The following is a 13,460-nucleotide window of genomic DNA, read 5'->3' on the forward strand; positions in this document are numbered from 1 at the left end:
TATGAGTACATATACATTCATCATAGTCATCCTGTGTGGATCTGTGCTCACATGTGAATATTAATGCCGAGACATGACACATGGTGGTTGCACTGTTCTGTTTGTATGCCATGAGTAGATGTAGATCCATCACCCCCCTGTGTGGATGTGTGTGCACATGTGAATATTAATGCAGACACATTACACATGGTGGTTGCACTGTCCTCTCTGTACTGCAGTTGTGTGAGTACATGTACTTTCATAATCATTACCCCATGTGGATCTGTGTGCACGTGTGAATATTAATGCAGGCACATTACAAATGGTGGTTGCACTGTCCTGTCTGTACTGCAGTTGTTTGAGTACTGGTACATTCATCATCACCATTTGTGGATCTTTGTGCACATGTGAATATTAATGCAGACTTATTACACATGTTGTTTGCACTGGTCTGTCTGTACTGCAGTTGTATGAGTACATATACGTTCATCATTATTACCCCGTTTGGATCTGTGTGCACATGTGACTATTAATAGAGACACATTACACATGTTGTTTGCACTGGTTTGTCTGTACTGCAGTTATGTGAGTACATGCACGTTCATCATCATCACCCTGTGTGGATCTGTGTGCACGTGTGAATATTAATGCAGACACATTACATATGTTGCTTGCACTGATGTGTCTGTACTGCAATTGTATGAGTACATGAACATTCATTAACACCCTGTGTGGAACTGTGAGCACGTGCGAATGTTAATGCAGAAACATTACACATGGTGGTTTCACTGTTCTGTTTGTACTGCAGTTGTATTAGTACATGTACGGTCATCATCATCACCCAGTGCGGATCTGTGTGCAGATGTGAATATTAATGCAGACACATTACATATAGTGGTTGCACTGTTCTGTCTGCACTGCAGTTGTATGCGTACATGTATGTACATCATTATCACCTTGCGTGGATCTGTGTACACATGAATATTAATGCTGACACATTATATATGTTGGTTGCACAGTTCTGTCTGTGCAGCAGTTGTGTCAGTATATGTATGTTCATCATCATCACCCTGTGTGAATCTGTGTGCACGTGTGAATATTAATGCAGTTACATTACACATGGTGATTACACTGTTCTGTCTGTACTGCAGTTGTATGAGTACCTGTACGTTCATCGTCTTTTCCCTGTGTGGATCTGTGTGCACATGTGAATATTAATGCAGACCCATAACACATGGTGGTTGTACTGTTTTGTCTGTACTGCAGTTGTGTGAGTACATACACATGCATCATAATCACCCTGTGTGGATCTGTGTGCACGTGTGAATATTTGTGCAGACACATTACACATGGTGGTTGCACTGCTCTGTTTTTTTGCAGTTGTATGAGTAGATGTACATTCATCATCCCTCTGTGTGGATCTGTGTGCACATGTGAATATTAATGCAGACAGCATTACACAACCTTTTTGCACTGTCCTGTCTGTACTGCAGTTGCATGAGTACAATTATGTTCATTGTAATCACCTTGTGTGGATCTGTGTACACACATGTATATTAATGCAGACACATTACACATGGTGGTTGCACTGCTCTGTCTATACTGCAGTAGAATAAGTATATGAACTTTCATAATTTTCACCCCATGTGGATCTGTGTGCACGTGTGAGTATTAATGGTGACACATTACACATGGTGGTTGCACAGTTCCTTCTGTACTGCAGTTGTATAAGTACATGTATGTACATCATCATCATCCTTTGTGGATTTGTGTGCATGTGTGAATATTAGTGCAGACACATTACACATGGTGGTTGCACTGATCTGTTTGTACTGCAGTTGTATGAGTAGATGTACATTCATCATCCCTCTGTGTGGATCTGTGTGCACGTGTGAATATTAATGCAGACAGCGTTACACAACCCTTTTGCATTGTCTTGTCTGTACTGCAGTTGCATCAGTACAATTATGTTCATTGTAAGCACCTTGTGTGGATCTATTAATGCAAACACATTACACATGGTGGTTGCACTGCTCTGTCTATACTGCAGTAAAATGAGTATATGAACTTTCATAATTATCACCCCATGTGGATCTCTGTGCACGTGTGAATATTAATGCAGGCATGTTACACATGGTGGTTGGACAGTTCTGTCTGTACTGCAGTTGTATGAGAACATGCACATTCACCATCATCACCCTGTGTGGATCTATGTGAACGTGTGCATATTAATGCAGACACTTTACATGTTTGTTGCAGTGTTCTGTGTGTACTGCTGGTGTATGAGTACATGTACATTCATCATCGTCACACTGGGTGTATCTGTGTGCACATGTGAATATTAATGCAGACACATTATACATGGTGGTTGCACTGTCCTTACTGTACTGCAGTTATATGAGTACATGTAGATACATCATAATAACCCTGTGTGGATCTGTGTGCACGTGTGAATATTAAAGCAGACACATTACACATAGTGGTTGCGCTGTTCTGTCTGCACTGCAGTTGTATGAGTACATGTATGTACATCATCATCACCTTGCGTGAATCTGTGTACACATGGGAATATTAATGCAAACACATTACACATGGTGGTTGCACTGTCCTGACTGTACTGCAGTTGTATGAGTACATGTACATACATCATCATCACCCTGTGTGAATCTATGTGCACATGTGAAAATTAATACAGACACATTACATATGGTGGTTGCAATGTTCTGTCTGTACTGCAGTTTTATGAGTACATGTACATTCATCACCATCACCCTATTTGGATCTGTGTGCACGTGTGAATATTAATGCAGACAGATTACACATGGAGGTTGCACTGTTCTGTCTGTGCCGCAGTTGTATGAATACATGTAGGCTCATCATCATCACCCTGTGTGGATCTGTGTTCACGTGTGAATATTAATGCAGACACATTACACATGGTGGTTGCAATGTTCTGTCTGTATTGCAGTTGTGTGAGTACACGTATGTTCACCATCATCATCACCCTTTGTGGATCTGTGTGCATGTGTGAGTATTAATGCAGACACATTACACATGGTGGTTGCACTGACCTGTCGGTACTGCAGTTGTATGAGTACATGTATATACATCATCATCACCCTGTGTGGATCTGTGTGCACATGTGAATATTAATGCAGACACAGCGCACATGTTTGTTACACTGTTCTGTCAGTACTGCAGTTGTACAAGTACATGTGCATTCATCATCACCCTGTGTGGATTTGTGTACACGAGTAAGTATTAAAGCGGACACATTACACATTTTGGTTGCACGGTTCTGTTTGTACTGCAGTTCTATGAGTACATGCACATTCAACATCATCAACCTGTGTGGATCTGTGTGCATGTGTCATATTAATGCAGATTATACATGGTGGTTGAACTGTCCTGTCTGTACTGCAGTTGTATGAGTACATGTACATACATCATCATCACCCTGCGTGGGTCTGTGTGCACGTGTGACTAATAATGCAGACACATTACACATGTTGGTTGCACTGTTCTGTTTGTACTGCAGTTGTATGAGTACATGTACATTCATCATCACCACCCATTGTGGAGTTGTGTGCACTTGTGAATATTAATGCAGACACATTACACTTGGTGGTTGCACTGCCCTGTCTGTACTGCAGTTGTGTGAGTACATGTACGTTCATCATCATCATCCTGTGGGGATCTGTGTGCAAGTGTGAATATTAATGCAGACACATTACACATATTGGTTGTACTGTTCTTTCTGTACTGCAGTTGTATGAGTGCATTAACATTCACCATCATCACCCTTTGTGGATCTGTGTGCACGTGTGAGTATTAATGCAGACACATTACACATGGTGGTTGCACAGTTCTGTTTGTACTGCAGTTGTATGAGTACATGTATGTACATGATTATCACCCTGTTGGATCTGTGTGCACGTGTGAATTTTAGTGCAGACACATTACACATATTGGTTGCACTGTTCTGTTTGTACTGCAGTTGTATGAGTAGATGTGCATTCATCATCCCTCTGTGTGGATAAGTATGCATGTGTGAATATTAATGCAGAAAGCATTACACTTGTTGGTTGCACTGTCCTGTATGTACTGCAGTTGTATGAGTACACGTACATTCATCATAATCACCCTGTGTGGATCTGTGTGCATGTGTGAATATTAGTGCAGACACATTACACATTGTGGTTGCACTGCTCTGTCTGTACAGCAGTTGTGTGAGTACATGTACTTTCATAATCATCACCCTGTATGGATCTGTGTGCTCATTTGAATATTAATGCAGAGAGCATTACACATGTTTGTTGCAGTGTCCTGTCTGTACTGCAGTTGTACCAGTACATATACATTCATCATAGTCACCCTGTGTGGATCTGTGCTCATGTGTGAATATTAATGCTGAGACATGACACATGGTGGTTGCACTGTTCTGTTTGTATGCCATGAGTAGATGTACATCCATCACCCCCCTGTGTGGATCTGTGTACACATGTGAATATTAATGCAGACACATTACACATGGTGGTTGCACTGTCCTGTCTGTACTGCAGTTGTGTGAGTACATGCACTTTCATAATCATTACCTCAAGTGGATCTGTGTGCACGTGTGAATATTAATGCAGGCACATTACACATGGTGGCTGCACTGTCCTGTCTGTACTGCAGTTGTATGAGTACTGGTACATTCATCATCACCATTTGTGGATCTTTGTGCACATGTGAATATTAATGCAGACTTATTACACATGTTGTTTGCACTGGTCTGTCTGTACTGCAGTTGCATGAGTACATATATGTTCATCATTATCACCCTGTTTGGATCTGTGTGCACATGTGACTATTAATAGAGACACATTACACATGTTGTTTGCACTGCTTTGTCTGTACTGCAGTTATGTGAGTACATGCACGTTCATCATCATCACCCTGTGTGGATCTGTGTGCACGTGTGAATATTAATGCAGACACAGCGCACATGTTTGTTACACTGTTCTGTCAGTACAGCAGTTGTACAAGTACATGTGCATTCATCATCACCCTGTGTGGATTTGTGTACACGAGTAAGAATGCGGACACATTACTCATTTTGGTTGCATGGTTCTGTTTGTACTGCAGTTGTATGAGTACATGCACATTCAACATCATCACCCTGTGTGGATCTGTGTGCACGTGTGATATTAATGCAGATTATACATGGTGGTTGAACTGCCCTGTCTGTACTGCAGTTGTATGAGTACATGTACGTACATCATCATCACCCTGCGTGGGTCTGCGTGCACGTGTAACTAATAATACAGACACATTACACATGTTGGTTGCACTGTTCTGTTTGTACTGCAGTTATATGAGTACATGTACATTCATCATCACCACCCATTGTGGAGTTGTGTGCACTTGTGAATATTAATGCAGACACATTACACTTGGTGGTTGCACTGCCCTGTCTGTATTGCAGTTGTATGAGTATATGAACATTCATCATCATCATCCTGTGGGGATCTGTGTGCAAGTGTGAATATTAATGCAGACACATTACACATATTGGTTGTACTGTTCTGTCTGTACTGCAGTTGTATGAGTGCATTAACATTCACCATCATCACCCTGTGTGGATCTGTGTACACGTGTAAGTATTAATGCAGACACATTACACATGTTGGTTGCACAGTTCTGTTTATACTGCAGTTGTATGAGTACATGTATGTACATGATAATCACCCTGTTGGATCTGTGTGCACGTGTGAATTTTAGTGCAAACACATTACACATAGTGGTTGCACTGCTCTGTTTGTACTGCAGTTGTATGAGTAGATGTGCATTCATCATCCCTCTGTGTGGATATGTATGCACGTGTGAATATTAATGCAGAAAGCATTACACATGTTTGTTGCACTGTCCTGTATGTACTGCAGTTGTATGAGTACATGTACATTCATCATAATCACCCTGTGTGGATATGTGTGCACGTGTGAATATTAATGCAGACACATTACACATGGTGGTTGCACTGCTCTGTCTGTACAGCAGTTGTGTGAGTACATGTACTTTCATAATCATCACCCTGTGTGGATCTGTGTGCTCATGTGAATATTAATGCAGAGAGCATTACAAATGTTTGTTGCACTGTCCTTTCTGTACTGCAGTTGTATGAGTACATATACATTCATCATAGTCACCCTGTGTGGATCTGTGCTCACGTGTGAATATTAATGCCGAGACATGACATTGGTGGTTGCACTGTTCTGTTTGTACGCCATGAGTAGATGTACATCCATCACCCCCCTGTGTGGATGTGTGTGCTAATGTGAATATTAATGCAGACACATTACACATGGTGGTTGCACTGTCCTGTCTGTACTGCAGTTGTGTGAGTACATGTACTTTCATAATCATTACCCCATGTGGATCTGTGTGCATGTGTGAATATTAATGCAGGCACATTAGACATGGTGGTTGCACTGTCCTGTCTGTACTGCAGTTGTATGAGTACTGGTACATTCATCATCACCATTTGTGGATCTTTGTGCACGTGTGAATATTAATGCAGACTTATTACACAGGTTGTTTGCACTGGTCTGTCTGTACTGAAGTTGTATGAGTACATATACGTTCCTCATTATCACCCTGTTTGGATCTGTGTGCACATGTGACTATTAATAGAGACAGATTACACATGTTGTTTGCACTCGTTTGTCTGTACTGCAGTTATGTGAGTACATGCACGTTCATCATCATCACCCTGTGTGGATCTGTGTGCACGTGTGAATATTAATGCAGACACATTACATATGTTGCTTGCACTGATGTGTCTGTACTGCAATTGTATGAGTACATGAACATTCATTAACACCCTGTGTGGAACTGTGAGCATGTGCGAATGCTAATGCAGAAACATTGCACATGGTGGTTGCACTGTTCTGTCTGTACTGCAGTTGTATTTGTACATGTATGCTCATCATCATCACCCTGTCCGGATCTGTGTACACATGTGGATATTAATGCAGACACATTACATATAGTGGTTGCACTGTTCTGTCTGCACTGCAGTTGTATGAGTACATGTATGTACATCATCATCACCTTGCGTGGATCTGTGTACACATGTGAATATTAATGCTGACACATTATATATGTTGGTTGCAAAGTTCTGTCTGTGCAGCAGTTGTGTCAGTACATGTATGTTCATCATCATCACCCTGTGTGGATCTGTTTGCACGTGTGAATATTAATGCAGTCACATTACACATGGTGATTACACTGTTCGGTCTGTACTGCAGTTGTATGAGTACCTGTACGTTCATCATCTTTATCCTGTTTGGATCTGTGTGCACATGTGAATATTAATGCAGACCCATTACACATGGTGGTTGTACTGTTTTGTCTTTACTGCAGTTGTGTGAGTACATACACATGCATCATAATCACCCTGTGTGGATCTGTGTGCACGTGTGAATATTAGTGCAGACAGCATTACACATGGTGGTTGCACTGATCTGTTTGTATTGCAGTTGTATGAGTAGATGTAACATTCATCATCCCTCTGTGTGGATCTGTGTGCACGTGTGAATATTAATGCAGACAGCATTACACAACCTTTTTGCACTGTCTTGTCTGTACTGCAGTTGCATCAGTACAATTACATTCATTGTAATCACCTTGTGTGGATCTGTGTACACGTGTGTATATTAATGCAGACACTTTGCACATGGTGGTTGCACTGCTCTGTCTATACTGCAGTAGAATGAGTATATGAACTTTCTTAATTATCACCCCATGTGGATCTGTGTGCACGTGTGAATATTAATGCAGGCATGTTACACATGGTGGTTGGACAGTTCTGTATGTACTGCAGTTGTATGAGAACATGCACATTCACCATCATCGCCCTGTATGGATCTGTGTGCACATCTGCATATTAATGCAGACACATTACATGTTTGTTGCAGTTTTCTGTGTGTACTGCAGGTGTATGAGTACATGTACATTCATCATCATCACACTGGGTGTATCTGTGAGCACATGTGAATATTAATGCAGACACATTACACATGGTGGTTGCACTGTCCTTACTGTACTGCAGTTATATGAGTACATGTAGATACATCATAATCACCCTGTGTGGATCTATGTGCACATGTGAATATTAAAGGAGACACATTACACATGGTGGTTGCACTGTCCTGTCTGTACTGCAGTTGTGTGAGTACATGTATGTTCATCATCATCATCCTCTGGGGATCTGTGTGCACATGTGAATATTAATGCAGACACATTACACATGGTGGTTGCCCTGTCCTTACTGTACTGCAGTTATATGAGTGCATGTAGATACATCATAATCACCCTGTGCAGATCTGTGTGCACGTGTGAATATTAAAGCAGACACATTACACATGGTGGTTGCACTTTCCTTTCTGTACTGCAGTTGTATGAGTACATGTATGTTCATCATCGTCAAACTGTGCAGGTCTGTGTGCACGTGTGAATATTAATGCAGGCACATTACACATGGTGGTTGCACTGTCCTGTCTGTACTGAAGTTGTGTGAGCACCTGTATGTTTATCATCATCATCCTCTGGGGATCTGTGTGCAAGTGTGAATATTAATGCAGACACATTACACATGGTGGTTGCACAGTTCTGTCTGTTCTTCAGTTGTATGAGTACATGTATGTACATCATCATCACCCTTTGTGGATCTGTGTGCACGTGTGAATATTATGGCAGACACAATACACATGGTGGTTGCACTGCTCTGTTTGTACTGCAGTTGTATGAGTAGATGTACATTCATCATCCCTCTGTGTGGATCTGTGTGCATGTGTGCATATTAATGCAGACAGCACTACACAAGTTTGTTGCAATGTCATGTCTGAACAGCAGTTGTATGAGTACATGTACTTTCATAATCATCACCCCGTGTGACTCTGTGTACACATGTGAATATTAATGCAGGCACATTGCACATTGTGGTTGCACTGTTCTGTCTGTACTGCAGTTGTATGAGTACATGTATGTTCATCATTGTAACACTGTGTGGATCTGTGCACATGTGTGAATATTAATACAGACACATTAGAGATGGTGGTTGCACTTTTCTGTCTGTACTGCAGTTGTATGAGTACATGTATGTACATCATCAGCACCCTGTGTGGATCTGTGTGCACATTTGAATATTAATGCATACACATTATTCATGGTGGTTGGACAGTTCTGTCTGTACTGCAGTTGTATGAGAACATCTATATTCACCCTGTGTGGATCTCTGTGCATGTGTGAATATTAATGCAGACACATTATATGTTTGTTGCAGTGTTCTGTGTGTCCTGGAGATGTATGAGTACATGTACATTCATCATCATCATCCTGTGTGGATCTGTGTGCATGTTTGAATATTAATGCCGACACCTTACAAATGGTGGCTGCACTGTTCTTTTTGTACTGCAGTTGTATGAGTAGATTTACGTACATCATCACACTGTGTGGATCTGTGTGCACGTGTGAATATTAATGCAGACACATTACACATGGTGGTTGCACTGACCTGTTTGTACTGCAGGTGTATGTGTATATGTTCATTCACCAACATCATCACCATGTGTGTATCTGTGTGCATGTGTGAATATTAATGCAGACACATTACACATGGTGGTTGCACTGTCCTGTCTGTCCTGCAGTTGTGTGAGTACATGTATGTTCATCATCATCATCCTCTGAGGATCTATGTGCAAGTGTGAATATTAATGCAGACACATTACACTTGGCGGTTGCACAGTTCTGTCTGTACTGCAGTTGTATGAGTACATGTATGTACATCATCATCACCCTTTGTGGATCTGTGTGCATGTGTGAATATTAGGGCAGACACAATACACATGGTGGTTGCACTGCTCTGTTTGTACTGCAGTTGTATGAGTAAATGTACATTCATCATCCCTCTGTGTAGATCTGTGTGCATGTGTGAATATTAATGCAGACAGCATTACACAAGGTTGTTGCAATGTCATGTCTGTACTGCAGTTGTATGAGTACATGTACTTTTATAATCATCACCCCGTGTGGATCTGTGTGCACGTGTAAATATTAATGCAGGCACATTAAACATGGTGGTTGCACTGTTCTGTCTGTACTGCAGTTTTATGAGTACATGTATGTTCATCATTGTAACACTGTGTGGATCTGTGTGCATGTGTGACTATTAATACAGACACATTACAGATGGTGGTTGCACTTTTCTGTCTGTACTGCAGTTGTATGAGTACATGTACATACATCATCATCACCCTGTGTGGATCTGCGTGCACATTTGAATATTAATGCAGACACATTACACATGGTGGTTGGACAGTTCTGTCTGTACTGCAGTTGTATGGGACCATGTATGTTCACCATCATCACCCTGTGTGGATCTGTGTGCATGTGTGAATATTAATGCAGACACAGTACACATTTTTGCAGTGTTCTGTGTGTCCTGCAGGTGTATGAGTACATGTACATTCATCATCATTACCCTGTGTGGATCTGTGCGCATGTCTGAATATTAAGGCAGACACATTACAAAAGGTGGTTGCACAGTTCTGTCTGTACTGCAGTTGTATGAGTACATGTAAGTTCTCTATCATCACCCTGTGTGGATCTGTGTGTATGTGTGAATATTAATGCAGACACTTTAGACATGGTGGCTGCACAGTTCTGTCTGTACTGCAGTTATGTGAGTACATGTACATTCATCATTGTCACACTGTGTGGATTTGTGTGCACATGTGAATATTAATGCAGACACATTATACATGGTGGTTGCACTGTCCTCACTGTACTGCAGTTATATGAGTACATGTACATACATCATCATCACCCTGTGTGGATCTGTGTGCATGTGTGAATATTAATGCAGACACATTACACATGGTGGTTGCACTGTCCTTACTGTACTGCAGTTGTATGAGTACATGTACATACATCATCATCACCCTGTGTGGATCTGTGTGCCCATGTAAAAATTAATGCAGACAGATTACACATGGTGGTTGCAATGTTCTGTCTGTACTGCAGTTGTATGAGTACATGTACGTTCATCACCATCACCCTATTTGGATCTTTGTGCACGTGTGAATATTAGCTGAGACACATTACACATGGTAGTTGCACTGTTCTATCTGTACTGCAGTTTTATGAGTACATGTACGTTCATCATCACCCTGTGTCAATCTGTGCGCATGTTTGAATATTAATGCCGACACCTTACACATGGTGGCTGCACTGTTCTGTTGGTACTGCAGTTGTATGAGTACATTTACACTTATCATCATCATGTGTTGATCTGTGTTCACGTGTGAATATTAATGCAGACACATTATACATTGTGGTTGCACTGTCCTGACTGTACTGCAGTTGTATGAGTACATGTACATACATGATCATCACACTGTGTGGATCTGTGTGCCTATGTAAAAATTAATGCAGACACATTACACATGGTGGTTGTACTGACCTGTTTTTACTGCATTTGTATGTGTATATGTTCATTCACCAACATCATCACCATGTGTGTATCTGTGTGCATGTGTGAATATTAATGCAGACAGATATGCCAACATATGTTGTTTTCACTGTTCTGTCTGTACTGCAGTTGTATGAGTTGATGTACATTCATCGTCATCATCCTGTGTGGATCTGTTTACACATGTGAATATTAATGCAGACAGATTACACATGGTGGTTGCACTGTTTTGTCTGTACCGCAGTTGTATGAGTACATGTACGTTCATCATCATCATAGTGTGTTGATCTGTGTTCACGTGTGAATATTAATGCAGACACATTACACATGGTGGTTGCATTGCTCTGTTTGTATTGCAGTTGTATGAGGATATGTATGTTCACATCATCACCCTGTTTGGATCTGTGTGCACATGTGAATATTAATGCTGACACCTTACACATAGTGGCTGCACTGTTCTGTTTGAAGTGCAGTTGTTTGAGTACATGTACGTTCATCATCATCACCCTGTGTGGATTTGTGTGCATGTGTGAATATTAATGGACAGAGATTACACATGGTGGTTGCATTGTTCTGTCTGTACTGCAGTTGTATGAGTACATGTACTTACATCATCATCACCCTGTGTGGATCTGTGTGCACATGTGAATATTAATGCAGACACATTACACATCGTGGTTGCTCTGTTCTGTCTGTACCGCAGTTGTATGAGTACATGTACGTTCATCGTTTAAACTTTCTGTTAGAACTAGCTGGTTTGTCAGTAGTAGCACTAAAATCTGAATCACTGTGACTAGCACTTGCTATAAAACCTGCTGGAAAGCAGTAGGAAGCCTTAAACTCATACAAGTACTCGACTCTCCTTGTTAATAATGAGAAAGTAATCATAGACTCTAAACAGCCTATAATTGCAAAGTACCTTGCCATGGTAAGGGAAAACAGCTCTTGTACTTTACAAAAGAAACACTGAACCAGGCATGTCCAACAGTCAGCTTCCGGTCATTAATTTTGTCCACCTGGTGAATCTGGGCATACTGGGGCAATGCAGCAATTGATTCATGTACACATACAACCCTCACCTCCTACCATCCAACACTACAACCTGCAAGAGATGCACTTACATAGCCAAACTGGAAGCAAAGCTCTCTCTAGCCAAGATTGTGCTAGACAGTGAAGAGGAGAAGGTTAACACCTGCACTACACCTCAAGCAACACATAGCCCTTCATAACTCATGCCTCCAACATCCACACATAGTAACACTAAACCCACTTATGCAGAGGCCCTTAACATTAACCTGCCCAAGCAACAAGGACCTCAGAAGCTGAAATGCAAACAAACACCAAACACAACCAAAGTGTCACATAGCTCACAACACCAGTGTGCCACCCAACAGCAGCCCCTAAGGCAAGACAACGTGCCCAAAACATTAGTCGTAGGTGACTCTATAGTCAGGCACCCTGATGTCCCACTCACCAGGCTGAACAAGGAGAAAATTACAGTCAGTTGCCTGTCAAGTGCCAGGATCTGCCACATCACACATGCACTCAAGTCACTCCACAAAAAGTATAAATATGACTCTGTCATTGTGCATGTTGGAGTGAATGACTTCAGACGTACCTCCCTGGACTATATGAAAAGAGACATGGAAGAGCTTTCAGATCATGTGGCCCAGGCAGGTATGACCCTAGCCCTGAGTAGCATCCTGCCTTCACCCAGAATGATACCACAGTATAAGGACAAAATGATTGACTTCAACAATTGGCTAAGTTTCTGGTGTCATTCAAAGTGGATCCAGTATCTGTCTGCCTGGGATGACATGATCAACAGACCACGATGCTTTGCCAGAGATGGTTTGCACCTGTCGCCCCTGGGATTCAGGTTACTGGCTAAGGCTCTTGCCACCCCTATAGTGCCTTTTTCAGGCAAGGCTCAAAGGACAAAACCACCACCGTGACAGATATAAGCATG

Source organism: Protopterus annectens, chromosome 4.part0, assembly GCF_019279795.1.
Source record: "Protopterus annectens isolate FY-2018-M chromosome 4.part0, PAN1.0, whole genome shotgun sequence".
In the NCBI taxonomy this organism is placed as follows: Eukaryota; Metazoa; Chordata; order Ceratodontiformes; family Protopteridae; genus Protopterus; species Protopterus annectens.